The 27,801-nt window shown below is 39.2% G+C and overlaps 1 protein-coding gene and 1 long non-coding RNA gene across 2 annotated transcripts in view; both read right to left on the reverse strand.

Moving 5' to 3' along the window:
* ROCK2 (Rho associated coiled-coil containing protein kinase 2) overlaps nucleotides 1–27,801 on the reverse strand; it is a 102,236-nt gene that overhangs the window by 68,986 nt on the left and 5,449 nt on the right. The window lies entirely within an intron of this gene.
* Nucleotides 12,781–19,466, reverse strand: LOC128851600 (uncharacterized). The gene is made up of 3 exons (XR_008448931.1): nucleotides 18,306–19,466; nucleotides 16,654–16,823; nucleotides 12,781–13,130 (listed from the first exon to the last, which is right to left on the reverse strand). It is a non-coding gene; the product is annotated as an uncharacterized LOC128851600 (long non-coding RNA).

The following is a 27,801-nucleotide window of genomic DNA, read 5'->3' on the forward strand; positions in this document are numbered from 1 at the left end:
AGTATACTATGTACTTTGGTAACTCTAAGACATCCTGGGCTAAGCACAAAAGAGCAGCTAAATATCTGACTGTGATTAAAACCTATTTCTCTTAAACTGGGAAGCATTTAGAATTACACTGCCCCTATAAGTCCGGAATATACACACATATACGTACATCCTCGCACACAAAGACTGTGTAAGGGTAAAGGGCCCGTGCTGTGCCCACCTTCAACAAGAGCAATAAGGAGGATCTGCAGAACAACAGGCTGGAATTCCAGTTAACTCCCTGGGCACTACTTCCAATTACATAAAGAAAAACATAATTGAATAAACTAATGAGAAGCAAATTATGCCTAATCAATCCAATTGTCTTCTATAATGATATGACTGTTTCAGTAGCAAAGGAGAGAGCAGTGTATGCTGTTTATCTGGACATCAGCAAGATATTCAACACAGACTCCTACAGCAATCCAAGTGGGTAAGTGAACCATCAGATACATGGAAAGCTGACTGGACCATCAGGCTCAAAGAACTATCACGATCAGTAGCATCAAATCCAACTCGGCAGCTGGTGACCACCTACATTTCCCAAGGACAGATACTAATATGATTTAATGTTTTCACTAATGACCCAAAAGCTAGGACACACTGTACCTTCAGCAACTTCATGGATAACAAGCAGAGGCATTGACTGATAAGCTAGAGGGCAGAGTTGCTATTCAGAAGGATCAGGAAAAGCTGGAAAAGTGGGCTGAAAGGAGTCTCATGCAGTTTAAAGACACACACAGACTCCCACGCGTGGGGTGGAATACCACCACACACCAGGAGAGGCTGGCACTCACTGGACAGACAGTGGCTTTGAGGAAAAGGATCTGAGGGTCCTGGTGGATAAGAAGCTGGCCATGAGTCAGAAGCAGGCCTTTGGCAGAGGGCTATGACAAGAGGCAAACACCACAAGTTGCCACTTGGGAAATTGTAATTGGCCCATAATGGAACATTTTTCCCCCACAGTCAAAGGTTGGAACAGGTTGCCCAGAGAGGATGTGGTATCTCCATATTTGGAGATTTTTCAGAACTTAATTCTTAAATATCATCTGATCAAACCTGCTCAAGGGCATGTCAGCAGCTTCAACCAGACCGCCACAGGTTCTCTGCATCCTAAATTATCCTATGATGAGTATTTTCATTCAATTCTGAAAATAGTTTCAACCAGGGCTCAATTACTGACAGGGTGCCGTGTAAATCTCCAGAGATATCACAAATTATTTGGCTAGACAATGCTGTTAGAAGAGCTGACAGGGTATTTTGTGAAACAGTATTGCATTGTGAATTACATTATCATGGTGTCATCAATCACGTATCAGGGCCTGCCGATTGAAGATCATGACTGTTTTGTTGTGTACTGCAGTCAAATCTAAGATAGAAGCCTGGTGCACAATCTGAAATAAGCAGAGACAGCATCAGGCAGTATCACAGGCAATCAGCTGGAACCTGGTCTCCTACATACATGGTGTCTCCATCACTGGCCAGCTTGGATCCCCATTAAGAGGAAGGTAGAAGGTAAATGCAAGTAGCATGCAAGAGACTCAAAATAGAAGGAAGGGGGCGTGGGGGGATGGTTCAAATCATAGAGTTAAGCTAGAACATATTGTCATGGGACGTTCCTGCTGCCAAGAAGTTAACATTGGGCTGATGGCTGTTCGATTCAAGGGAGATAAAGCGGTCAAGAGCTATGAGACAGAAAACTACCACACCTACCTCAGAGTCCCAAGGCTGCCTCATCTCCACAGGCTGAGATAATGCAATGGAATGGGAAAAGTCCTTCTCCTCCTTCTCAGATACTTCTGAGCTATTGGCTACTGCTGGAAATGGGGTATTTAGGCTACACAAACTCCTGACTCAATCTAGTTTCCATTCTAGTGATCTACTTTCATGTTTTTACTTTAGGCAACTCTGGTTTTATTCCTACACAAGCTGCTTCAATCCCTACAAGTAATTACAAGGCAACAAGAGAATTTCTTTCAGACACAGCATTACACGTGCTGGGCAGAAAGTGTCAAACATAAAAATACACAAGGAAGAAGAGAAGCCTTTCAACAATGGAAACTAAGAGAAACCATTCTGAAAGCAGCAGTACATTGTATTTTGTCTCAAACGTAACAAAAAGGAGGCTGAGTTCAAATGCTGGCTCTGCCAACAGCCAAATCAAGCGTCATTGCTACAGAGCTGGCAACGAGCTTGCAAATAAAATTTAAAAGGACTTAGTATCAGCCCTGTGTGAAATAAAACAATTTTTCCAATCTTAGTAATACACAGAACAAGAAAACTACCATTTAGTGATGCTTTAAAGTAATACTGCTTCTATTTTAAGCTAACTTGTAAACCTTGGAAGTGGCATCACAACTACACAGAAATACAGCTATATAAGAAGAAAAATTTTCAGAACTCGGGATATAACAAAATAAAGATTGATTGCCCAACCTTACTTCACTTCCCCTTCCACATCATGATAATCCTTCCAGCACAGAATGGGTGGCTGTGCGATATTGCTTTGCATCCTCTTTCCCGGATGCAACTCCACCTCTTACTCAGTGAAAACAAAATCAACAGCAACTGAGTGTATAAAATTTCTCTTTGGTAGTTTAAAAACAACATTTCAGGTACATGCAGTGTTCTAGGAACTTGATTTTCATTACTGCACAGACAATGCAAAAACCACTAACACTGCAGTTTCTGAAATACCATGACTGATTATCAATTTTACAGCTGGTTAAACCTCATTCTAGTTAAAAAAGGCTATTTGTTGTGGTAATACTCTAGATGGTAACTCTGAAATAAAGCGGGACACTTGGTCTGACATTTGCATAACAAGTTCCCAGAACATTCTTCTTTCCGAATGTTCCAGCTGTAGGTGCAAATCAAACAGTTGGGTGTGCTTATGTATACAAGATCTTTTTATTTGCATTTCTGAAAAGGAATCACATCGAATAGCAAAGGAAATCATAGTCTTTTTAGCAGAGACTCAAAATCACAGTGTAGTTCCTTAGTCTTTTACTGCCAGGAGTGAAAACAGTTGCAAGCTGTAGCAGTATTTTAAATAAAATATTTATCTATAAGAGAACTCTAGTGTCATTTCTTTTTAAGACAGAACAGCTACCTCTGTTTTCAATTGTTGCACAGTTTTACCAATCTAGGAAACTACTATTTTCTAATTCAGTTCAAGAGACATATCTCTACTAACACAAGCATTAGTGTGAAATTGTTCTGACACTAGAAGTACTAGAAGAAATGTATGTTCTTCACAGTAAAGAAGATGTTCCCGTGTTCTGTTCCTTACAGATAAAATAAAACTAAAGTCTTTGCTGTACGTGTGCACCTTCATCGTTTTAGTCATGAGATCTGTAATGTGACTTTCAGATGGACACTGAAGTTTTCAGGCTCTCAAGAAATAAATCCCATGCAAAACCACTACATTTTTAAGTCAACATGCATCTTTACTTTCTTCTACTCATTAAGAGAGCTCCTGGTCTCTAACCTCATGTCCCTAGATCAGGAAGATGAAGGTATGCAGGTGAGAGAAAACGGATCCTCTTTTCACTTTCAACTCACAAGAAAACATTTCAATACTAATACAGAAACCCAGCATTATAAAAATATAGAGTGTTGATTCTAATCACTTAAAAAGAAAGGTGCAACAACCCACAATGCAGCTTTACTTTCTAACACTTACTTCTAAGTTTTTATATCTATCACTATGCAATTCTATATTTAAGGCACCTCTTCACTCAGAATGCCATCACTCTCAGTGGAAACACTTTAGGTTAGATACCAAAATAGAACTCCTAGAAGCAGTAATCCTTTATGCTGACTCATTTATCCAAAAATACAACTTTGGTTCTTCGAAAGCATATACCTAATTTCATTTTGTGCTCAAATCACCAATGTTTAAGTGTAGCTTTCAGAAACACTGAATTAGTTACTGTTTTCACCACAATAACAACTATTTGTGAAACTCCATTATGTGCAGCTAATCCCTGCCATTGCATCTGATCCTACAGTGACATAAAAACATTTGAATAATAAACTGACCAGCGAGTGCCAGTTTGAAAATTCCATATAACTGTTTGCCTAACAGCAGGAACATAAACCCAAAAGGCAGACAGAAAAGTGTTAGAGAGGCCAAGAAATACTGCAGACATCAAATTAGGAGACAATTAAGAGCTGAAAAATTATTCACCATAAATACTGATGGAAGTTTGGCTTGAACACTAGATTACATTTGTTCACACAAAGCGTTTAGAAGGAGAATTGACAGACAGGTTTCTACAGTAAATAATTTATCTAAAAATCCAGGTTTATAGTAAAATGAACAGAAAATCAGGCCAGAGGTTTAGCAGACATAATGCAGACAAGAAAGGGGGTCAACAGTTAAAAAGATGAAAGGATAGAAAGGATTACACAGGGAAATGCCAAAGATCATTCCAAAGACATTTTGAAAGGAATTCTAAATATTGTTATCACTTGGGCAAATTGAAGAGAGGACCAGATAAAACTGTTATGGCCCTTTCAACCTGAATTGTTTAATTCAAATTATAAACCAATGGTTCCGCATTGACTTTAAATCCCATTAGCTATTAAGTTATATCACAAATTGTAATTAGATATTAAAATTAAAAAAAAAAAAGGCAGCAAATGAATTAAATGGAAATTTAACCCCCTAACTATCATTGAACCATATAGTGGGAGAAACTGAAGCTGCTCATCTCAAAAGTGAGCTATCCTCTAAAATTTTAAAATACAATTAACATAAATTAGTATCAGAATTCTGGAACTAGTTCTAGAATTATTTACAATTTTTGTTCATCAATTTCTCTAGTAAAAGGACCATGTAATTTTTTTGCAGGTACACCTACATACATATAAAAAAATAGCCCACCAATAAAGCATAAAATTGAAAATCAAATTTTACAACCTATTTAAATGAGTCCTTCCCAGTTTTAACTAAGGAAAAATACATGTGCCTGAAAGTTGCTTGCTGAGTCAGTAAAACAGATTTCTTTCAGGTCATTCACCAGTACACTTCCATCACACGGTACATGATTTGTTATTCGTAAACAGTTTCCAAGATGCCTCACATTACATCCATGGGAATAGAGCAGATAAATATTCTGGAAATTAAATTTTATCGGTTTGTAATGTTAGGGTTATGGCTGGACTTAATGATCCGAAGGGTCTTTTCCAAACTAAATGATTCTATAATAAACCATCTGTTAGGCTTATAGAGCAAGAGTGGGGATGGCAGCACCTTAGCCAAAAGAATGCAGCCACATGGCATAAAATCGGCTGCCTTTCAGACAACACAGGCTGCGCAGGGTACAAGCTTAAGAAAAAAACCCCTCAAGTTTAAAAGTCCTATCTTCTGCCAAAAGACAGACCCGATTTCAGAATCACAAGTGCCCCAAGTTCCCTGAGATAGGTCTTTACAAGAAGGCAATGAAGCCTTCCCCAATGAAAACACCCAAAGCAGCGAGCCAGGCGCCTGCAGTCAGCAGAGCTGCATTTTGTGCCAGCGACTGTTCCAGAGCAACACCCGGAGTGACACCCACGTTACGCCCAGAGTCCAGTGCAGCCCTGTCGCTGCGCTGCAAACAAAAAGGTGGATGATCCCAAGTGCTGTTACTTGAACTTCCCACTGCAACTGGAAATACAGGCAGACTTCTAGATGGAGACTGCTGCCTGGAGTGGATGCACAACCACACAAGATTACTGATGGTCTCCCTTTCCCCAACCCTTACTTATTTTCACCCTATCAATGTCACAGTTCAAACCTCATCCCTGCCACAAACTCAACACTCAGGTAACTGATTTCCTTCATTAGGAAACAGGATCAGTTTAACAGAAATGCTGCATTTCCACCTCTTTCTAAGCCAAAAGAACAGGACAACCTGCACTGTGAATGAGGAGCAAATGATGTCAAGATCAAAGCTAAGTGTGTGAGGTGCTCTAAATTAAAATAAGCAAATGTTTACCAGCAACATCCATTAGCGAGAAAACACCTACGTATGCAATGAAAGCAGCTAAAGCAGTTTAGTAGCAGATATTCATTAGCAGGTATCCATTATATCATCTATTTGCTGCCACTTTTGCAGGAGTTTGGGAAACAAAACAAATACCCTTTACTTAATGGTTAGAAACCTTGTACTTATTTGAAGTGTTCCTTGTCTATACCCGTATAAGTACATTTGTTAAAAGTGCTAAGTGCTGTATATAGTTAAGAATGCTTTAAATAAACCAGGAAAGCACTCTATCTTTCAAAGTAATAAAACCTGTAACTTATTTTGCAGTTGGAAAAACTCTCCATCGACCACCATCACTCAGAACTGTCACATGCAAAGAAGTTGACCCTCTTACTACACAATTCATCTGTTGACTGAAATTTTACACATTCTTATTTGGCTTTAAAAAACTCAAAACAACTTGAAACAAATATGCAAAATACACTATATCCAAATATGTGCTTAAAAGGGATCTATCACTTCACCCTCACACACATCCCCAGCAAACCCCACGGCCATCTATGACTGTGCCCACCAGCCGAGGCGGTGCAGGATGGTAGCCTGTGGTGGCAGTTCCCAGGACGGAGCAGGAATTATGGTTGTAGCTGGGGGTCAGCCACCATCAGTCCCTCCACACTTACCAGTGTCACCAGGAGCACAGGCTTTATGGCCCTTTCCACATTCAGGAGTAAAAACTGCGATTCCCACCCTGTGCCAAAAAGTCTTAAAGATGCACTTCAACAAGATTCAGGGTTGTTTGCTAGGACATGCTGGTTTGCAGATTAATTTTAACATTTACAGTTGCGCTATTCAATTAACCAAACGCTAATGAAAATATTAACAATCTCTTTGTCATGGAGAAATCTTTTAAATACAAAACCTCTTACTAGCACAATTTCGGGTCTTGGGTTTTTTTTAATTAAAAAAATGCCTGGAAAAATTCTAGGACAAGAGGAAATGGCCTCAAGTTGCACCAGGAGAGTGTCAGGTTGGACATCAGGGAAAATTTCTTCACTGAAAGGATTGTCAGGCACTGGACCGGGCTGCGCAGGGAGGTGGTTGAGTCCCTATCCTTGGTGGTGTTCAAAAGACGAGTAGATGAAGTGCTCAGAGATATGGTTTAGCAGTGGACCAGTATGGGTAGACTTGATCTCAAAAGGTCTTTTCCAACTAAAAGATTCTCTACTTTATAATATACATGGAAACCTGCAACCGTGCTTTGTTATATATTCACTTCTACCCCTTCACTTGCTGCAATTAAGACTGTATGTGCAAAATTAACAATAATACATTTTCATAATCTAAAATGTTTAGGAAATTATAACCATGCTTTGTTTCATTTTACAAATCTTCCACTCACACAGGAAGCAGTTGAACAACAGCAGAACAGGGACCTTCTCACCCCTGTGAACAGCTGCTCAGACATAACACCGTCCTTTAAGAGCACAGGATTAGATAGGAAAATGATTTAATTTCTTTATCTGCCTCAAACTTAACTGGGTGCTACATAATACAGCCATCTACATGAGCTACCGTGTGAACGTCCATGTAAAAAGCAGGAATTTTTAATAATATTGTAGTGATGTGTAATTTATCCACACTATGCATATGTCAAACTTAAAACTCAGGGTAAAATCATACATTTGTTAAAGTCGCAACACAAAAAAGTGAGGCTACACTCAATGTAGTTGTTATAACATAAATCACAGCACTCTACGCAAAATCACTTCCTGACTGAATTATGGCACACTGTAATTAAGTGTATTCTTCCAAGTAGCCACAATCTTAGTAAACCAAGTACCTCCTTTTAACTTTTCTCACCAAAAACAAGGAAGCGTTTGGAGACCTCCAGCAACCCCTCCAAAAGCAGTATGATTCAGCCGCTTTCCAGATGCACAACCTTCCTGCTGGCACCTCACATCCCACTAACAGATCTAGGTACCTCCCTGGGCAGAAATGGACTGAATACAGATTTTAAAGTAAGATAGGAGCAGGAAGACCAGTGGAAATTTATGCTGTGATTTTTTGGGGATGTCAGATGACCATGAAGTACTGTCCTCATAAATGCAGAGGTAAGCGGTTCTGTGCAGCGGGCATGAAAATGAGATAAGTGATTCTGCAACTTCCACTTGCAAATGAAGCTGCAGCAGCTCTTTATGCTACAGAAATAAGGACAAAAAGCTAGAAGTTACTTACTACTTTGTGCTGCAATAATGCACTTCAGCCAAGATTCACTTTATTCCTACTGAAGTCTTGCTTTATATTTAAGCCTCTTTTTAAAAAGTGGTGCTTTACCTCTGTCGGTAATACAATGCCAGGAGTAGTCGTATAACAAAGCCGTGTTCCTGTATTCTTATTATTGCCTGCTTTTTTCATCTTGGGGTTTCTTTCCTTGCTGCAGCTCCAGCTCAGATTGATTCTCCAACAAATCTCATTCTCTCAAAACTGATCTTGCATTACTTCCATATTTTATCACCAACTTATGTTAATATAAAATGTTTGACGATGGTTGCACGTCTTCAGAGTTGCAATGTCTTAGCCAGCCAGCACATTTAGAGCCTTTTAAACCTATCTTATCTACACAGCCCAGGCTGCCATGTCATTTTTCTCCCCACAAGTACTTTTTTCTTCATTACACGTGGAGAGGTCTGCTGTACTAACAATGCAAGCTGCTCTTCTCATCAAAGTAGGCAGTAAGACCTTTTCAAACATTCAGATTGAAAAGAATACAAACTTGGGAAGATTAGGGAATTTTAGGAAAGTTGAGATTTTAAACAATAACTTTCAGAATTCTTCTCTTTACATTACAACAGTCAGGTGTTCTTTTTTCTCCTTGGTGCACAAAAAGGCCTGTAGAGGACACCAGGAGTTTGTCTTTGAACTCAGTGCCTTCTTTCAACTGCTCTCTGAAGGTTTTTCACTTTTCAGCCTACTCAATGGCAAAAAACAATAGTCAAGCCTACTTCACAGCTATACAGCAGCACCAACCCTACCAACAGAAGCAGAGAAATTCTAAATAACTACCATCAATAATCATCTACAAAGAGGTTGTGAAGGTCTGTTGCATGGAATGCTACTATCTCAGCATTTTCTGTGAAATTACTACATCTGCCACACCATTTTAATTATGTTGTAGCTTTATTAGAAGCTTTTAACTTCCATATGGTTCAAACAGAATTTTTGAGTGAGCCAGGCTACACAGTGAAATTCAAAAGATGCATCCAACATAACTGAAAAATGCTGTCAATAAATTAGCAAATGTTTGTTAGCAAATGTTATCTAAGAGCATTTCAAAGACTTGACTGGGGAGCAGAAGAGGGTCTGGCCTGGCACTATCTCCTTAAGGAAACGCACATCACTGCATCAGCCACCGGGGCTTTAGAACACCAACATTGGCAGAGGGCCTGGGTGGCCATAGGAAGTTCCAGCTTTACTTTCGTAGTATTTATTTTCCATAATTTCTTGGAATGCAGTTCATAGCCTACAGAAGTCAGGAATTTCCAATCTTTAAGTTTTAGCTGTGTGATGTAATTTCACCTCTTTAAGAAGATAACATATTTCATTAAAAAGGTTACATAAATGAGAACATTAACATAAGCTCTCCCCTCTTACGCATTCCTTCCCCAACATGACATTAACAATAATGCACCTAAGAGATTTATAAATAAAATCAATGCACTCTGTCCCTCCTACATTGCCTACCTCCACATCTCAACATCTAGAAATATCTTGGCTTATACAACACAAATCATAACAGATATTGCACACATTAACAACACAGAATGTGTAAAAGTTATTTTAAAATGTAAGTTTTAAAAAATAAAGTTAATAAATTTTAAACTTATGTCGAAACATATTATAGCCTATTAAAATAATTTAAATACAATTGTGTTAAAGGTAAAATGAGAAAAAGCCTAGAAGTCCTAGCAGGTGACTCTTGGAATACATGATGTAGCTATTTGCTACATCTTTTAACAAAGCTTGAAAGACTTCCACAAATAACAAGTGTGAAAATGTGGAAACTGTAAAATATGCTGGCAATTGCTTTGTTTTAATTCACTGCAGAAAAATGGTCAAAAATAGTTCTTTGGGAGGGGTTCTGAGATGGAATTTAGTGAACAGCTTGTACTTTTCATTTAGACTGACCCATTCTGATAAATTTCTTACAAAGCAATTATCATTATGACACTTTCTAATATACATGCCATGTCAAGGACAAGTGTAAAAGAACCTTTTGAAGTGTATTTCTTTCCATTTGCTCCAAACAGTAGAAAATGGCCATTACATTGCTGACGCTACCAAGAAGCATTTGAATAAAAAAAATCAGAGAAATTGGAACAGTTAAGTTAAATCTGATATCTGCAGCAGTCAAGATGGATGTCTCAAGAACTTCCTCCACCTGAGTTTTCTCAAAACAGACAGTGACAGTGGGTTAACACTATAATTTGCTTCCAAAGCTGTGTATGTTGTAGGCATCTAACAATGAGTAAATCAATTAAAGCAACCCACAATAATTTTCAGGGCTGCAGATTAACCAGTCAAGCAGCATGTTTGCATACAGCAATGATCTAGTCAAGGTCTGAGGATGAAGTTCCAGGACAGTCTAAACCAGCCTCCTCATCCTCTAAACACAAACCCCCACCCCTCCTTTGATTCAGCCATGATGCCTTTCTCACACCCTGAGCAAGCCAGTTTTGGGAGCTAAACTGGACAGGTCTTCTGCAGTTTTCATTTTTGCCTATTTAGCTCCTTTAACCTGTACACTGCAGGGTCAGATATGTAATATAATTAGAGGAGAGGCAGCAGAAAGAATGTAGCAACCAAGACAGATCAGTTCCCTGCACAGGGAATTACTCTTGAGAAAGAAAACTAGAAAGAACCCGTTTCTTTTATCCTACCAGTACAATTTCAACGAAAAACGAGATATATTGAGTCTTTAGAACTGATTGTTTCTGGTCATCCTCATCACTCTATTTTAAGAACAGAAAGTATTTTCATAACTGTGTAAGAAAAATATGCTAAACACACTATCAATAGCTATTAGTTTATCCACAGAAAATGTTTTGCACTTCACTGAGTTATGGTTCACATTCAAATGGATAGATAGATGCTTCAAGAACAAAACAGTCCCTACATATTTTGAAGGGCCATCTACAAAGTTCATCCTTTATTTGAAGACAAAAAAAAACAATCAAAAAAAAAACCAAACCTGGCAACATACCAAAATAGTGAATATTTATATAATTAAACTGTTCAAACATGAATACGGTACCTTCTTTTGCTTAGGAAATAGAGCAAGAAATTCACAGAGAGTGAAAAAGAGAAAGGCAATTTGTAAGCAAGCCATATTTACATACTGCACAATGAGCACATTCAGCTGTGAATTAACATACACAGCTATATCAAAAAAATCCCTCCCTACCCCTCAAAAAAAAAAAAAAAACAACAAACCACCCCACAAAAATCCAAGTGACACTTTTCCTCCTACGTCACTCTGCAGATAAGCCTTAGTTATTCACTTATCTTAAATCTTGGCTGGAGTACTGCCACACAATTTTATAGGCATGAAGACTTCTGGAGCCCAGTGCTGCTATACAAAGCACTGCAGAATTCCTGCACAGCCACACCAGCCATCTCAGTCCATTTGCCTTTGGCTCCTAGGATTGATTTAGACTTTGAAGACTGATCTTGGTACTCCTCAAGAAACACTGAGTTCATAAACTGCACCTTACAGCATCAAGACATTCATGGTATCTCCCACGTTAAGATCCTGGTCCATAATTACCTTCCTCTTGAACAAAGAGGCCTTCTACAACAAAAGTGAGTTTTATCACCTCTGTCTAGAAGCCTAAGCTCTTGAGAGCTGGTCCAAAGTAGGGCAATGAAATTCCACACAAGGTAAGGATCACAGAAAAGCCCACTAACTTCTCCACCACAAGTTGCATTTCCTAGTCAGATGCTGCTTATTTGCTACAAGATACGTCTCCAAATACCACACTTGAGGAAGCCAGCATAACAGCGTACGGAAAAGTGAATATAATTTCCCAAACTCTAAAGCCAAAGACACTTTGCAGGAGCTCTGAGGGCAGCCAGCCCCGCAAGCCTGAGACAGCCTGTAGTTTTCTTCACTTCTGCCAAGCTCATTTTTCAAATGCGTTTCATATCACTGTGTTCCTTTAATGACATCTGAAGTTTGTTGCAGAAAGTTTCTCCTATTTACAACAAAGAGGTGAGCAGTTACCACAATTAGTTGTAAAATAAGCAGTTAGGAAATACTATAAAGTATCTAAAATATCAAAATATATTTATTCTTTAAAGATGGCTGGTATGTATATAAGGAGAAAGGGGAGAAAGAGATAAAGGTTAACATTTGACAGTTAGGGTTGAAATTGCTTTTCAAAGACTAGTCTAATAAAGGTAGTACAGCTCACACAAAGATGATCAAATTACATATAAAACTGAAGTAATTTTCCCTAAATACTTGGCAAAATGAGAAGATGACTGAATATCTGCCAGCCAATATCACCCGATTAAACTTAGTAGAAAGTTCAGAAGGGAAAACACACAAAAAAAAAAGGCAGGTAATACATGTATTTCCTCACTAAAAAACATTACAAAATACTTCTTTTTATTATTTCAGCGTTACATATTAATATTCGAAGTGGGTGAATAACTCAGAAAAAACACAATTACTTAAATAACCATAGAGGATCTGAAAAGCAACTCATGTTTTATAATTACATCGTGCACATGAAATAAATCTCTGGTGAACATTCACTTCCAGTAATATAAAGACACATTAACTTCCAAGTACACATACATCTATGAATAGCAAGACACGCTGTAGCTTCTACCAATGACCTCAAAGAAAAAAGCTGACAGTACCATGGGAAACGGTCAATGTCTTTAAAACACAACCCTTTAAGAAAAATAAAAAAGTCCAAGCAAGCTGTTCATATTTAGAGATGTGATAAATCAAGTGATTTTAATTCTGTGATTTTCATCACAGTGGCACAATTGCAAATGTTCCAGTAACATTCCAACGCAAGTTTCACCCGGATATTCTAGTAACAGAACAAAAACATCTGGAGTCTGAAAAAAAAAAAAATAAAACAACATCATCACTGGGCCCAGGGCCCTTTCCTCTTCCTCCAATTATTTCTCTGTAAGGCATACCAAACTGACTCAAAAAATACAATGAAATATCTAAGAAAGAAGGGGTGGAATTCCACGGAAATACGTTATATGTATTATTAAATTACTGAATGCATTACTAAACTTCACGTAAAGCAAACCATTAGGCTTCAAAGCAGTAATGACAACTCACAGAACTACATGCTAACATAAACACATTCAAATATTAGGTCTAAGCTGTCAGGAATTCACTTTAACAAAACATATTTTTATTAGGAAATAGGCTACATTTGTTAGTCTCAACTGAATTGGCTCCATGTCACTCTAACACAGGAAGAAAGATTAAAGTGAAGTGGGTACAGTAAGTATCTTACATATCAAAGAGATGACAATGAAAAATTACAGTCATTTGCGACAATCACCAAATCCACAGTCCTGTGGAATAAAACCACCTCACATCTAATTCTGGGCCCATAATAAGTCCTACCTGCTTAATTGTATTTACTAAGATGTTTTAAGCTAAACATGCTTGTAAGGGCTTGTAATACTGCACCGTAACATTTCTCAAAAACACTCCCTCTGACCCAAAGGGCCTTTCAAAAGACCTTCAGGAATCCATCTCTCCAGGATCCATTTCACTTCCCTGTTTTGTTAAATAATTTTTAAAAAATATCCTAGTCTAGCTACCTGATTTGTTTATCTTGGGGAACGGAATGTATAATAAAAGAGAGAGAAGAGAGAAGATAGAGATATCCAAAGAAAGTCCCTACTTTCTTTGACACAGAAATTCATTTCACTTTTTTGGTGAAGAGACGATAACCTCACATTTTGGGAACTGCTGTACAGATTTTGGATTTGCTGTATTTGATTTTTCACATTAGTGTTGTGAAAAAATAAACTTTTATGAAAATAACTGATACCACCTGCTGGGATACATACTTCTCCGACAGAAAATTTCCTTTGGCATGTCTGACCAGGACATCTGTATCTACAGAAAGTGATCATGTCACGTTTCCTCTGTCATGGTTCCTGTAACTCTTGACAGTAAAAAAACATTTTCTGTACCACCTTCAATCTGTTTTGTAACCAAAACAAGGCTCTGAGTTGTTCAACATCAGGCTACAAATAGGAAACAAACTGAACACAAAACTGACTGTGGTGACACTGCAACTGTCTATTCCCTTCATAAATTAAATTTGGGACAGTTTTGTGAGATCTCCAGGCAAAGAATCAGTAAGACCAATTCCAGTTGAAACTCCTGTAGACTATTGGCCTGTTCCTCCTGTGAACCTCATGAAGTTCAAGAAGGCCAAGTGCAAGGTCCTGCACTCGGGCTGGGGCAATCTCAAGTACACATACAGGCTGTAGGATGGAAGGATTGGGAGCTGCCCTGAGGAGGACTTGGAGGTGAATGAAAAGCTGAGTCTGCAATGTGCACTCACAGCCCAGAAGACCAACCATATCCTGGGCTGCATCAAAAAAGCAGTGTGGCTAGGAGGTCAAGGGAGGTGATTTTGCCCTTCTACTCTGCTCTAGTGAGACCTTATCTGGAGTCCTGCATCCAGCTCTGGAGCCTTCAGCACAGTAAAGACACAGACTTGTTGGAGAGGGTCCAGAAGAGGAACACAAAACAATCACAGGGCTGGAACAGCTACCCTGTGAGGAAAAGCTGAGAGAGTTGGGTTGTTCAGCCTGAAGAAGAGAAGGCTTCAGGGAGACTTCAATGCAGCCTTTCAGTACTTAAAGGTGGCTTATAAGAAAGATGGAGAAAACTTTTTACCAGGGCCTGTTGTGATAGGACAAGGGATAATAGTTTTAAGCTAAAAGAGGGTAGATTCAGAGTAGATATAGGAAAGGAATTTTTTAGACTGAGGGTGCTGAAACACTGGAACAGGTTGCCCAGAAAGACCGTGGATGGCCCATCCCTGGAGACTTTCAAGGCCAGGTTGGATGGGGCTCTAAGCAACCTGATCTAGTTGGAGGTGTCCCTGACCGTGTCGGGGGGAGTAGACTATGTGATTTTAAAGGTCCCTTGCAAGCCAAACTCTTATATAATCATAGAATAGAATCATGTTTGGGTTGGAATGGACCTTGAAGCCCATCCAGTTCCAACCCCCTTGCCATGGGCAGCGACATCTCCCACCAGGTCAGGCTGCCCAAGGCTCTATCCAACCTGGCTTTGAACACCTTCAGGGATGGGGCTGCCACCACTTCCCTGGGAAACCTGTGCCAGGGCCTCACCACTCTCATGGTGAAGAAACTCCTCCTTATGTCTAGTTTAAATCTGCCCCTCCCCAGTTCACACCCACTGCTCCCCGTCCTATCACTACAAGCCTTTGTAAACAGTCCCTCCCCAGGTTTCTTGTAGCCCCTTCAGGTAATGGAAGGTTGCTACAAGATCTCCTCGAAGCCTGCTCTTCTCTAGGCTGAACAACTCCAACTCTCTCAGCCTGTCCTCGTACGGGAGGTGCTCCAGCCCTCTGATCATGTTTGTGGTCTCCTCTGGACCCGTTCCAACAGCTCCATATCCTCCTTATGTTGAGGATTCCAGAGCTGAACACAATACTCCAGATGAGGTCTCACAAGAGAGGAAAAGAGAGGCAGAATCCCCTCCCTCGATCTGCTGGCCACGCTTCTTTTGATGCAGTCCCGGATGCGGTTGGCTTTCCGCACTGCGAGCATGTGTTGCAGGCTCATGTTGAGCTTCTCATCAATCAGCAACCCAGGTCCTTCTCTGCAGGACTGCTTTCAATCAGGTTGTCCCTCATCTCGTATTGAAACCATGGATTGCCCCAACCCAGGTGTAGGACCTTGCCTTTAATATCTGCAAGCTCTGTTCTGCTCCCTTGCCCCCAAGGACCATAGTATCATCATGGTATACTTTGGGTTGGAAGAGACCTTAAAGATCACCTAGTTCCAACCCCCCTGCCACGGGCAGGGACATTCCACTAGATCAGGCTGCTCAAAGCCCCATCCAACCTGGCTTTGGACACCTCTAGGGATGGGGCAGCCACAACCTCCCTGGGCATCCGGTTCCAGTGTCTCACCACTCTCATAGCTAAGAAATTCTTCCTAATGTCCAGTCTAAATCTGCCCCTCTCCAGATTATACCCATTCGCCCTGGTCCTGTCCCCATAAGCCTTTATGAATAGCCCTTCTCCAGCTTTCCTTTAGGCCTCCTTCAGGTATTGGAAGGTCACTATAAAGTACCAGGGTGCTATAAGGACTACGTCCCAGGGGATCCTATCAAGTAACTCCTTGAAGGGCTGGAAGTCTGCTTTCCTGAAATTCAGGGTCCTGACTATACTCCTTGCCTGTTCCACATCCCTCTGAACCTTGAACTCCATCAGCGCGCGATCACTGCAGCCCAGGCTGCCTCCAATCCTAATGTCACTGATGAGTTGACTTGTATTAGTAATCATCAGGTCCAGTATTGCCTCCCCTTGGGTGGGGTTCTCTATCAGCTGGACTAAGAAATTACCTTCAATGCACTCCAGGAGTCTCCTGGATTGCCTACAGCTTGCCGTGCTACTTTTCCAGCATATGTTGGGGTAGTTGAAGTCTCCAAGTAGGATGAGAGCTTGCAAGCATGAAGCCTCCTGTAGCTGGAGGAAGAAGGCTTCATCAGTTGGCTCTCCTTGATCAGGTGGCCTGTAGTATACACCAACCACAAGGTTCCCATTGGTTTCTTTATTTTTCATTCTGACCCACAAGCTTTCAACCTGTTCATGGCTACTCTTCAATGACAGCTCTTTACATTCTATTCCTTTCCTGAGATAGAGGGCAATGCTTCCACCCCTCCTACCCAGTCTGTCCCTTCTGAACAGCCTGTAGCCATCAATAGACACACTCCAGTTGTGGGATTCATTCCATCAAGTTTCAGTGATGGCAACTAGATCATAGCTTTCTAGTAGCGCAGTAGCTTCCAGCTCGTCCTGCTTGTTGCCCAAACTTCATCCGTTTGTATAGAGGCACTTCAGCTGGGCTGCTGGTTGTATCGCCTTCTTAGTGGACCCTCTACTACTCATAAGGTGTTTTGGAGAAGTTTCCTCCCCGATACCTACTACCTCAGGAGCCGCCCACTCATTTCCACAGGACTTCAGCCATGCCATGGCATCTCCAGCACAGCCCTGGACAGCAGGTTGAGAGCCCATACCAGCACCCCATCCCACCAACCACTGTCTGTCCTCCCACCACTTGTCATAAGCTAGCCTGATATTACCCCCCTCCCCTTCATATCTAGTTTAAAGCCCTGTCTACGAGCTCTGCAAGCTCCTGGGCAAAGACCTACCTCCTCCTTTGAGAAAGGTGGCTCCCACATGATACCTGTAATCCTGGTGCTGTGTAGGCCATCCCATTGTCAAAAAACCCAAAGTTGTTGTGGTGACACCAGCCACGGAGCTATGTATTGATAGACTGGACCAGTCTGAGCCTTACAATGAGCCTCCATCCATAACTGGAAGGAGGGAGGAAAAAATCACTTGGGCCCCAGATTCTCTCACTAACCATCCCAATGCCCTAAAATCCCCCTTGAGCTCCGCACTGCAGCTTCATCCTCTCCTACATGGAGCAGCAGTATAGGGTAGTAGTTTGAGGACCAGGTACAGTTCCTAGCAATATCCCTTACCCGGGCACCTGGGAGGCAGCAGACTTCTCTGTGAGTAGGGTCTGCTCGACATATTGGACTCTCTGTCCCCCTCAGCAGAGAGTCTTCTACAAATATGACTCTCCTTTTCACTCTTGTGGCAGCTGTGATAATATGTCGTGTGTGCCGCTGCAGTCTCAGCCCTCTGAAAAACCTGTCATCAGTACTGAAAAAGCCAGTGTACATTCAGAAATCAGCTGTTTTCTCACTAATTTGTAAATGGTATCCAACATTAAAAATACTTTTTGTTTTTACCAACTGTAAAATTAAATGTTTATTTTCTGTGGAAACTTCAAAATAGCTTTATCTGTGATACACATACCCACCTCTACATTAACAACTTAAGTAACCCGTTTTTGTCTTTAACCTTAAAACAATCTTGACTCAATATTACACTACTGATGCAGCTGGTGTTGCCTTGATGTGAAAATATGAAATCAGAAAACACTGCGTAATTGCGGGGTCAAATTAGTATTTGTATAATTTACCCTAGTCAGTCATCAAAGCAGGCTCCACTGGTATCAGCCTGCTTTGTGCCAGAGTAACATAACGCACGCGTTGGAGGTGGAGCAACAGCAACATGGCACTAAGAACAACTTCCAAATAAGCACTGGCAGCTAAGACCTCAAATTAGTCATTTTGGCATTTGGTATGTTGATGGATTCCACTATTTTCAGCTGTTTTCAGAAGAAAATATGAGTTTGTATTGGTCCTTAAAACAAGCTTGTTTACACGCACAATCCTGTTTTTTTCCTAAAATAGAAGGGAAGAAACAACAGATGAAAGCAATAGACTACAAATACAAAACCAGGTTTAAGTTATCTGAATTCAAACATAGACAAGTACTATCGGGATTTGGTCTTTTTAGAAGTTCCTTCAAATAAATAAACCTTTCCAGTTTCTACACTTTGCTGTATACACGTTCTAGTAAGACAGTGTGCATTATCCCTTTACTATCTTATATAGGTCCAAACGAGATAGCAGAACTTATTTCACTCTTTTATTCCAATTCTCTCATCTTCTAAGTTTGTATCTGTAGATTTTGGCTGAATTGAAATTCTTCACAATTCTGAAAGTAGCTACAGTATTTGCACAGCAGTACATGGAGTTTTGTTCTTGTCCCCATGCTCCCTTCGATGTTTCATTACCAACTTTGTGGTTGGACACACAGGCAATGGCCTGCATTCAAAAGAAGTAGGCTGTGTATTTTAATTAATAAGCACACCATTCATTTGAAACCTAGTTCTTTGAGGAATGGAGATACACTGTGGATTTTTTAGTTTGTTTTGGACTTGTTTAGGATTATGGGCTGTGGGTTTTTTAAATGTCACAGTGGTAGCTGTCATTGTGTTCTGCAAATCTGCAAGGATTAACTGGGAAAAAGATACAGGTTAGTTTTAATCCAGACTAGTTACTCAAGCCAATTCACAATACACCAGCACAAAACATCAAGGTGGTGCCCATGGAAGCAGGCAAAGCTACTACTTTAACTGATAGTGAAACTATTTGTGGAATAGCCATTTGTTTTTAAATGGATCTATAAGACTAAGGGACAAAGACAGGTTAAAAAGTTTCTGAGATCACTCAAGTTCAGTTTCCCATATGGAAACACTTCTTTCTTCTTCAGATTTCTGAAGATTTCTTTTTCTAATATTAAAAGCTGCCTTGGTATGTCCCTCCAACAATGTGCAAATTTATCAGTTCATTCACAAACTCTTGGAAGATAAACATATTTGCTAAGCATAGCAAAACTTGATTGTAACTATCCTTAATGGCTGAAGCCCTTAGACAAATACAAAAGCATGAATACCTTTTAAAAAAAATCTACACTATTAAACAATAATCCAGAAAACCTTATCTCAATTATCAACACCATCACATCTATTCCTCTTCTAAACGTTCTACTCCCAAGGCAGGAAAGCCAAGTTGGCTACATTAATATTAATTTTTGCACACACATACCACTAAGAATGCCTGTCCTCTGCTGTGCTCACCTTTTCAAAAATAAAAGGGTCACATTCTTTGTTCTATCTTCCCTCCTTCAAAGCATTACAGACTACTTGAGAATAGTTAGACTAGTCTGTATTAACGCTGTATCCACCTCCACATTGCAGACCAGAATCATCTGACCCAAGGATCATACTTGCCTATTTAGTAAGCTTCTGTCTGCAGAACCTCATCTCTCCCTGCTTCTGGAAGTCATTCTTAAACAGATACTGTATCCTACAGCATTTTAAGGTTTCTCTAATCCTGACTACTACTCCTGGCTCTTAAAGGAATGACGACAGAGCTTATCTGAAAATACATTCTAAAGGTCTTTGTCTACAGCTGATAGAGATCTTCACAAAGGAACCCACATCCTCAGGAACTGGAGTCTCAACCTGACAATTAAGTATCTTGTATCTTCGGAACTGTAGGACTATTTCACAGTCTTTATGAAAAGTTATTACAAGGAAAGACACACAGGCAATGTAAAACTTAACCTAATAAAAATTTTCTTCCAATAGATAATAGTTTTGCAAGGTCGTGATATTACCTTTGGGGTAATGAAATGGTGCCTTAATCATCATGTAATTTAACAGAAGACATGTATGTCTGCCTTCAATGAGACAGTTAAATTACAATTCAATCAGAATGTGCCTACATACCAATATTAAAAGTATGAGCTGAGATTATGGTAGCTAAAAGAAATTTTTAAATGGAAGAATATTTTTCAGTTTATTCACCTTTAGTTTATTCCAACATGATCTGTTCCCTCTTTCTGTGCAAATTTGTCTTTGGAATACAAAGAATAAAACAACATGATCATGAAACAGAAGTAGAGCAAGAAATCCAGGGCTAAGCGAATATGTGAAGTTACTTGGGAAAACAAAGCAAAACGGAAAATAGATTTCAAGTTCATCATGATTTTACAAGTGGAAAATAGTTTTCCCAAAGATAATAACTTGATGTTTCCTAAAATTTCCTTAAGCTTTTGCAACAAGTGAATCTGACAGGCCAACACTATCTCACCTTTCCATTAGACCCGAGCAGAACAATTCTCATGAGAGCCATCTGAATCAGTTGGTTCCTCAAGGAATCACACCTTTTACATTTGAAGTAAAAAGCCCTGTGCGTTAAAGCCAAGAGGGTCAGAAGAGGCGTGCACACTTGGCAGAGAAGAAAATTTACCTAGGTTTCCAGATTCTGTATGTACACAACAGGAGAGCACAGACCCGTAAGGGACAGGACAGCCACCCCGGTGTGGCACTACCCTACAGCAAGCAGAGACTGTTTGGAGATAGCCACTACAGGAGCATTTCAATCCAGAGGAATAAAATCCTTACAGCAACAAAAACCAGTTTATCAGCTTCACCACATATCATGCAGGCAAGAGCATGACTCCAATGTTTCAGGTCATTCCAGATGAAGTTGTGTCCCTGACAGACTTGGATTTCTTGTCATTCCTTACTATCCTTCATAGAAAACCTGCATACAACTAGCTATGTGCACCTCACTGCCCGCGGGAGTTCAAACATGCAGAAAAATTTATTATGGAATTAGAGCTACATCCATTTACTCGCAGACTAGCACAGGAATAAGACCAGATAATTTGAGTTGCATTATTTTAGATTAAAAGATCTCCTACCTCTGCTTCACTACCTCTTGCTCTGTTGCAAGATGGATAATACATGGTAATACATAATTTCACTGCAATGTTTCTTAGTTCTGCCACACTATGTCTCATCTAGCAACTGAGTCAAAACCAGCAGAATAATCCGCAACTTACCCTTAAAATGAACTTTCACAGTGCTCGAGGGGACTGATGGTTTCCAAGACCACATCTGCAGCAGCAAGTGAAACAACAGCAGCACCTGAGACCCTGTGTAGATCTCCACTCCCCATGCTGTAACCACAGCAGGCTTCTGCACAACCATGTGCTAAGAATGGAACACCAGGAACGGGGCAATACCACATCAGCTAGAGCACAGCAGGATGCTGACAAGTGTCTGGCTTGCTGTTACAAATACAGACTTACAGACTACAGCCATATTTTACTTCCATGACTACTTCACATGCAATTCCACTCTCACAATCTGCACGTACTTCCAGCACCAGTGATCCTATGATATTACAGCGTCAAACGTGTTTGTTTCTCTCCTTCCTTTCTGTTTTAGAAGACAATTAACCCAGCAGTGGTAAGATTTCATGCATTAAAAAATACACCAAGACATGAGGGCAGTAAAAACAATACCAATTCCACAATTCAGAAAATTACTCAGTGTATAGAACCAAGAAGAATTCCCGTGTGTCAAGAAAGAAGTCCAAACACATGGCAGCCTCTCCTGATAGAAATCTTTCTAGAGCATCTATCTGATGCTCTAGAAATCAAGCTTGAAATCAAAATATAACTGAAAAGCTTTAGATGAGAATAAAGTGCATACAAGTCTTTTCTTTAATTCGGCTTTCCACATACTACAAATAGTGAAAACACAGGTAATGCCATTACTCTCCCCGTTCACATTCAGAATCCATTTGATGTAACATCTGAATGAACAGAAATAACTTCACTGCACGTTGGTTGGTTTGGATTTAATAAGAAAGTACCTGGACTGCAAGTATACCAAACTTCACCAATTTACACTGAAGTTTGAAAGACACTGTGCATCTTCCCTAAAAAACTTAGACAGTGTAGTTTCAAAACATGAATATTGTATTACCAAGCATACTTGGAGCAATGCTGTCTAACCATAACATACCATACTACATACAAAACGTGAATTCTGCCATTAGGCTCAATGTTGTCTCTGGCTTTCTCATTCAGAGAAGTAAGTTCAGCAGTAGAATCCTTTAAAATAAATCTAGTTTTTTTTAATAATGAACAATGTCATGCTTTATGGGATTTGTTTTAAAATTATATTTTCCATTTTTAATAAGCCAAATTTTGGCAAAGACATTTTCACAAGTAAAGTGGGGGACACTTCGGGCTTCTGGCACTTTAGAAACACTGCAGGGCACTCATGGTAAAAAATACTGCTATTTCTTCTGAAAAAAAAATGAAGAGCACTGAAATAGTTCATTTTGACATTTAAATTGCCTTTCTTCAGACTCAGCCAACTATTAAAATAGATGAAGTGATTCACACCTCATGGTGCTAACTGTTTCAGGCTTCTACACGTACAAACCATTCTTTATAGTACTGTTCATGTCTAGAGGTTTTCTTAATAATCCTAAGAGTTAGAAATTATTTTCAAAACAGAGAACTAGCTGGATGTCTACAATTGAAAGGATTTGCCAGAATAGTATTTTCAGAAGATGCAGCTTCTATTAGTATAATCATTATTTCTAATACATTTACCTTCTAATTCAAGCTTAAAATATTCCCGAAACAGAACAAACACTACATGCATACAAAACAGTGTTTCTGCTACCTTATTTGCTGCTATATTCAGGTTTTGCCACCAGAATTTTAACTATCAGAATTCCCTACCCTCATTGGCACAAAAGCCACCATTTCCAGAGTCAAGACAAGCCCTTCAGTTCTGATGAACAGTGGGGAAACCCACAGGGATGAGGATGAAGGAAAGTAAATTTTAAAAATAAAATAAAGGAGAAGCACAGTTGATGTAATTTATCCATAGCAATACTGAACAGCGAACCAGACAGCAACTAAAAAAAACAGTCTTTACAAAACTTTACAATTTAGTAATCAGAACACTCTATCTTGAAAACACGGTTATTTTTAGCTTTCCCTATCAGATCCATAACTTAGTTCAGGCGCTTGTGATACCAGCACAGATGCAACTCTTTAATTTAACAAAATTGCTAACTACTCTGTACTCACGAAGAAAAAATTGAACATTGAATAATGTTTAAATTAACAGCAGTAGCTGCAGTACAGTAATGAAGCGTCATCTCCTCCTTGCCACATGAGTAATTCAATCATCACTTTTCATATGAAAGAATAAAACAAGGGGGGGAGGGGGATGCGTGGTGTCTTTACACCCTAAAGCTTACACACCCTAAAGAGGTCACTAAATTGAATAGGCCAAGAAATTAGAACTATGGCTCGATGTCTAAGCAGGCTGAGTTTTACTGTTGGAGGAAGAGGTCCTGAAATGTTCACTAATGGAAACAGATCACGCATGCATACAGCTGGCATTAGAAAGGTTTTCATTATTCGCTAAACCAACAGCTTCCAATACGGTATTATTCCTGCTCTTCTCCATTCTCGCGCTACTAGACAGATTAATTCTGTTCCTAAGTAGAGAGATTTCATGGTTATTCTATCACAAGTTTACAAATTCCACAGAAAAAAGCATTCAGAAGTGTAGTTAGAAAACTGTAAGAAGTGGTAGAAACAGTATTAAGTAACCCCACAACATCTTCAATCTACTTACTACATCTTGTTCTGAACTACTTTAGCTGCCCATATTAGAAGACTACCACAACAGACACTTCCCTGTACCCCAGATGTTGCTATTCACAAATAAAAACCTGTGTCCTACACACGACACAAACAAGGCTTGTCTCCCTAATGTTGCACTCTACATAATCAGCACCAAACTGAAAATGGAGACCAGAACAAACCAGTTTCAGAAACCACAAGGAAAACCAGTTTAAAACTAGTTTCCGTATGAAACGGAACTTTTTCATAGGACAGGCAAGCGAAACGATTGGCTATCCCTCAACCTAAACCTGTGCTCTTAACAGTTTCCAGAGCATCATCTCTTTGAAGGTAAGTACATACACAGTACATTGAACTTATCGATGCAGCACTCTACATTCTGAACAAAAGAAAAATACTCAGGTTCAATTACACTGTATGGTGGCAGCAAACACGAGCAGACTAAATCTTCCAAATTCACAGCTCATTCAACAAAAAGTAATTTCCAAGAAACACCTAAAGGTATTTATCTATATACATACATCACACTAGGATAAACCTATGCTGTTGAAAAAGCAATACTTGATATTTAATCAACAACTAAGCTACAGACTTTGGACAACTACCTATAACAGCAGTGACCAACATGGACAAAGAACAATGATGCATTACAGCCTTTAAATGGTAATCAAGATTTTAGTTAAACTTTAAATACCATTTGGAAAAAAGTATGGAACTTCAGCATTATTTTCCTTCTAGTTATTTATTTATTTGGCAATAGTAACAGTCAACATTATTTGAGATTAAAATAGAAGTATAAAAAAGAATATTTGGTAAAGATTAGATTTTCTTCTTTCATCATGGTTCAAACCTTCTTTCATGTTAGTATGCAACCTCCTCTTCACTTCCTCCTGAAGAACAGTATAAAAAAAAAAAAAATCTTGTGTTTGTATGAGTCACCCAAACTTTATCCTGCTTTATGCAGAATCCTGTTATTCTGTACTTTAAATACAGACTAATAAAATCAGTACTCATGATTTAGAAGAGTCAAGAGGCAATAAAGCAACCAGCCAGTTATCCGAGTTCTCCAGGTTCAGAATTTTGACATAAAGTTTCCTCATGATCGCCTTCCTTTTTCGTATCACATCAGTTCATTCTAAACATTAAATTCTACCTCATTACATTTTTTTTTAAAAAAAAAAAACTTCATGATCTCCATTTTATATAGTTGGAAATGAAGATTTTTCTGATGATGTGCAGTGCTAGCACTAGATTATGGTTCAGACCTTCCTGCATGCCAACTTTTTTATTTATCCCTCTGCCTGTACCGCCCAAGTGATACCACTCTACTAACAAAAATGAATGACATGGCTATGGCATTAATTTAACAATGATGCACTTCCATCTGGGCACACAGAAAACACAAAATATGTGATTGGTGACTGTTCGCAAAAGATTCCACTTGGGCAAGTCATTCTGCATGAAATAAAATTACAGAAAGACGGGCCTAATGAAAATCCACTTATATGCAGCACTTAGATTGTTTTTCTTCCAAAGTCTATCACCTTCCAGACCCTCCAACAACTGAAACAGAGACTGAACAGAAGGAATGTTTCACAAGGTGATGAAGAAATTTGCATCCATCCCTTCACGTGAAACAAAACAACTGAACTCCATGATATTGCACATAAGAGGAAAAAAAAGGCCGCTCTCCCAATAGCTGTAACAATAACACTCGAAAAAGGAAAAGCTACATTCACATCAGATAAGCAGCTATTACTGGTTGAGAATCAACCCAACCTTGTGAAATTTGGACAAAATTCACAGAATCACAACCTTCCAAAGACACAGCCTCTGCACATGGGGGTGGCCAAATTAAGCACATGGTCCTAAAAGTTTGTTAGCAGGTAATTAATATAATGTTCCAAAATAAGGATGCCAGTGATGCTTCAGCTGCACAAAAGACACTTAAATGCTGCTGGCTGGGAAGATGCTGGTATTATGGGAGTGCTTTCACGTTTCACTACTGCAGCAGCAAAAGCTTCACATAGGTATGGCTTCAAAATCGAGCACTGCATTCAGCATTCTGTTTACATAGCAAAAGACTCATTAAAATAAGTTTATTACTAGTAAAGGCTGCCAATATAAACACAGTATTCTTGTTCTTAACCAATGGGATGTACCAAGAAAAAAGTATTTTAAATAAATTTGTTATCTGAAACATTTGGTGCTTTTCAGTACAACAGTTTAGAACAATCTTGGACACAATACCACATCCTCCCCCCTGCAAAAATATCCACCCTTACAGGGAAAAAAACCATATCTTTTGAATTATTTTTATATATATATATATATATATATTTATATTCTTTCATTATGTAAAACTCTACTACCAAGTTTCAATTGCATTCATCCTTAAAATCCAAGGGCAGTTCCTCTGTGGCAGTAATACAATTCCAGTCATATTTTGTAGATCAAACACTGGCATGAAATCATCAACTGATAGCTGCAAAGACTGGTTACTGTGGAAGCATTCTTTCCTTTCTTTTTAAATTAGGCAGCTTTTGTTATGGATTGCATTACTAGACAAACAGCCAAATGCTTTGGCATTGCTCTGCCATTAGCTGAAAACTGAAAATGTACTTAAAAAAACAGTTTCTAATCAGCATTTGCACACATTCTCCAACTGAAACTGAGGTTCCTAGTATTTGGAAAATTGAAGAGTTCATGATTTTTTAAACCACTACACAAAGCAGAAGTGTGCTAATTTGATAGTGTAGCTGCCTGTTCTCCCCCTCCCCCTCTTAAGCATTACAGAGACTGAACAACTAAAGGATACCAATGTTCCACTCTACAATCTGATCAATACAGGTGAAATATTGGGAGTGAAAATTCCTCTTGTGAATGCACACACAAAATCTGCAAGCATCTCATGTGTGGCAATAAAAGTATTGAATCTGAGCAAACTGGCTTTTTTCCTTCCTTAAAATAGAAGTGAAACGCTTTAATCCTAGCATTCCTAGTGGAATAAAACAGAATATAAGAACAGGTAAAACTGTCAGAAAATAGAACTGTCCTTTTCAGTTAATTATACTGCTATATATAAATCCATCACATGGGAATAATGAACAAAAGATAATTCTGTTTCTTTAAAGCTCATCTTTCTCAACTCTGCAGTAGATGTTCTGAAATTACAGATAAAAAAATAATTTACAGGAAGAGTCAGAAGCAAAATGAAGAATAACAGCACAAGAACTATAACAAACTAGAAAAAAATATTTATTCAAGAACAGAGAATCATTTGGCCTTCTGATTACTCACTGCACAATTACTTTCAAATCAGATCCTGCTAGCCACTACGTTTTCAGCTCTCCCCTGTCCTTACTGGCTCAATCTAACAACAAATTGTTCTTACTGATTCAGAACTATGCGGCTATAAGTTTAGGAGAATGAAACAACTTTCATATTAACTATGCAACTTTCATATTAAATATGAAATACTTTGAAAGCTCATAGGGCCAAGATCCTGCTAAGTGATACATGTGTGTCAGCCATGATGACCTGGAGACCCCACAGTAAGAGCGCTCAGCCTAGTGATTTGGTAAATTAACACCCCA

This window comes from Cuculus canorus, chromosome 3, assembly GCF_017976375.1.
Source record: "Cuculus canorus isolate bCucCan1 chromosome 3, bCucCan1.pri, whole genome shotgun sequence".
Lineage (NCBI taxonomy): Eukaryota > Metazoa > Chordata > Aves > Cuculiformes > Cuculidae > Cuculus > Cuculus canorus.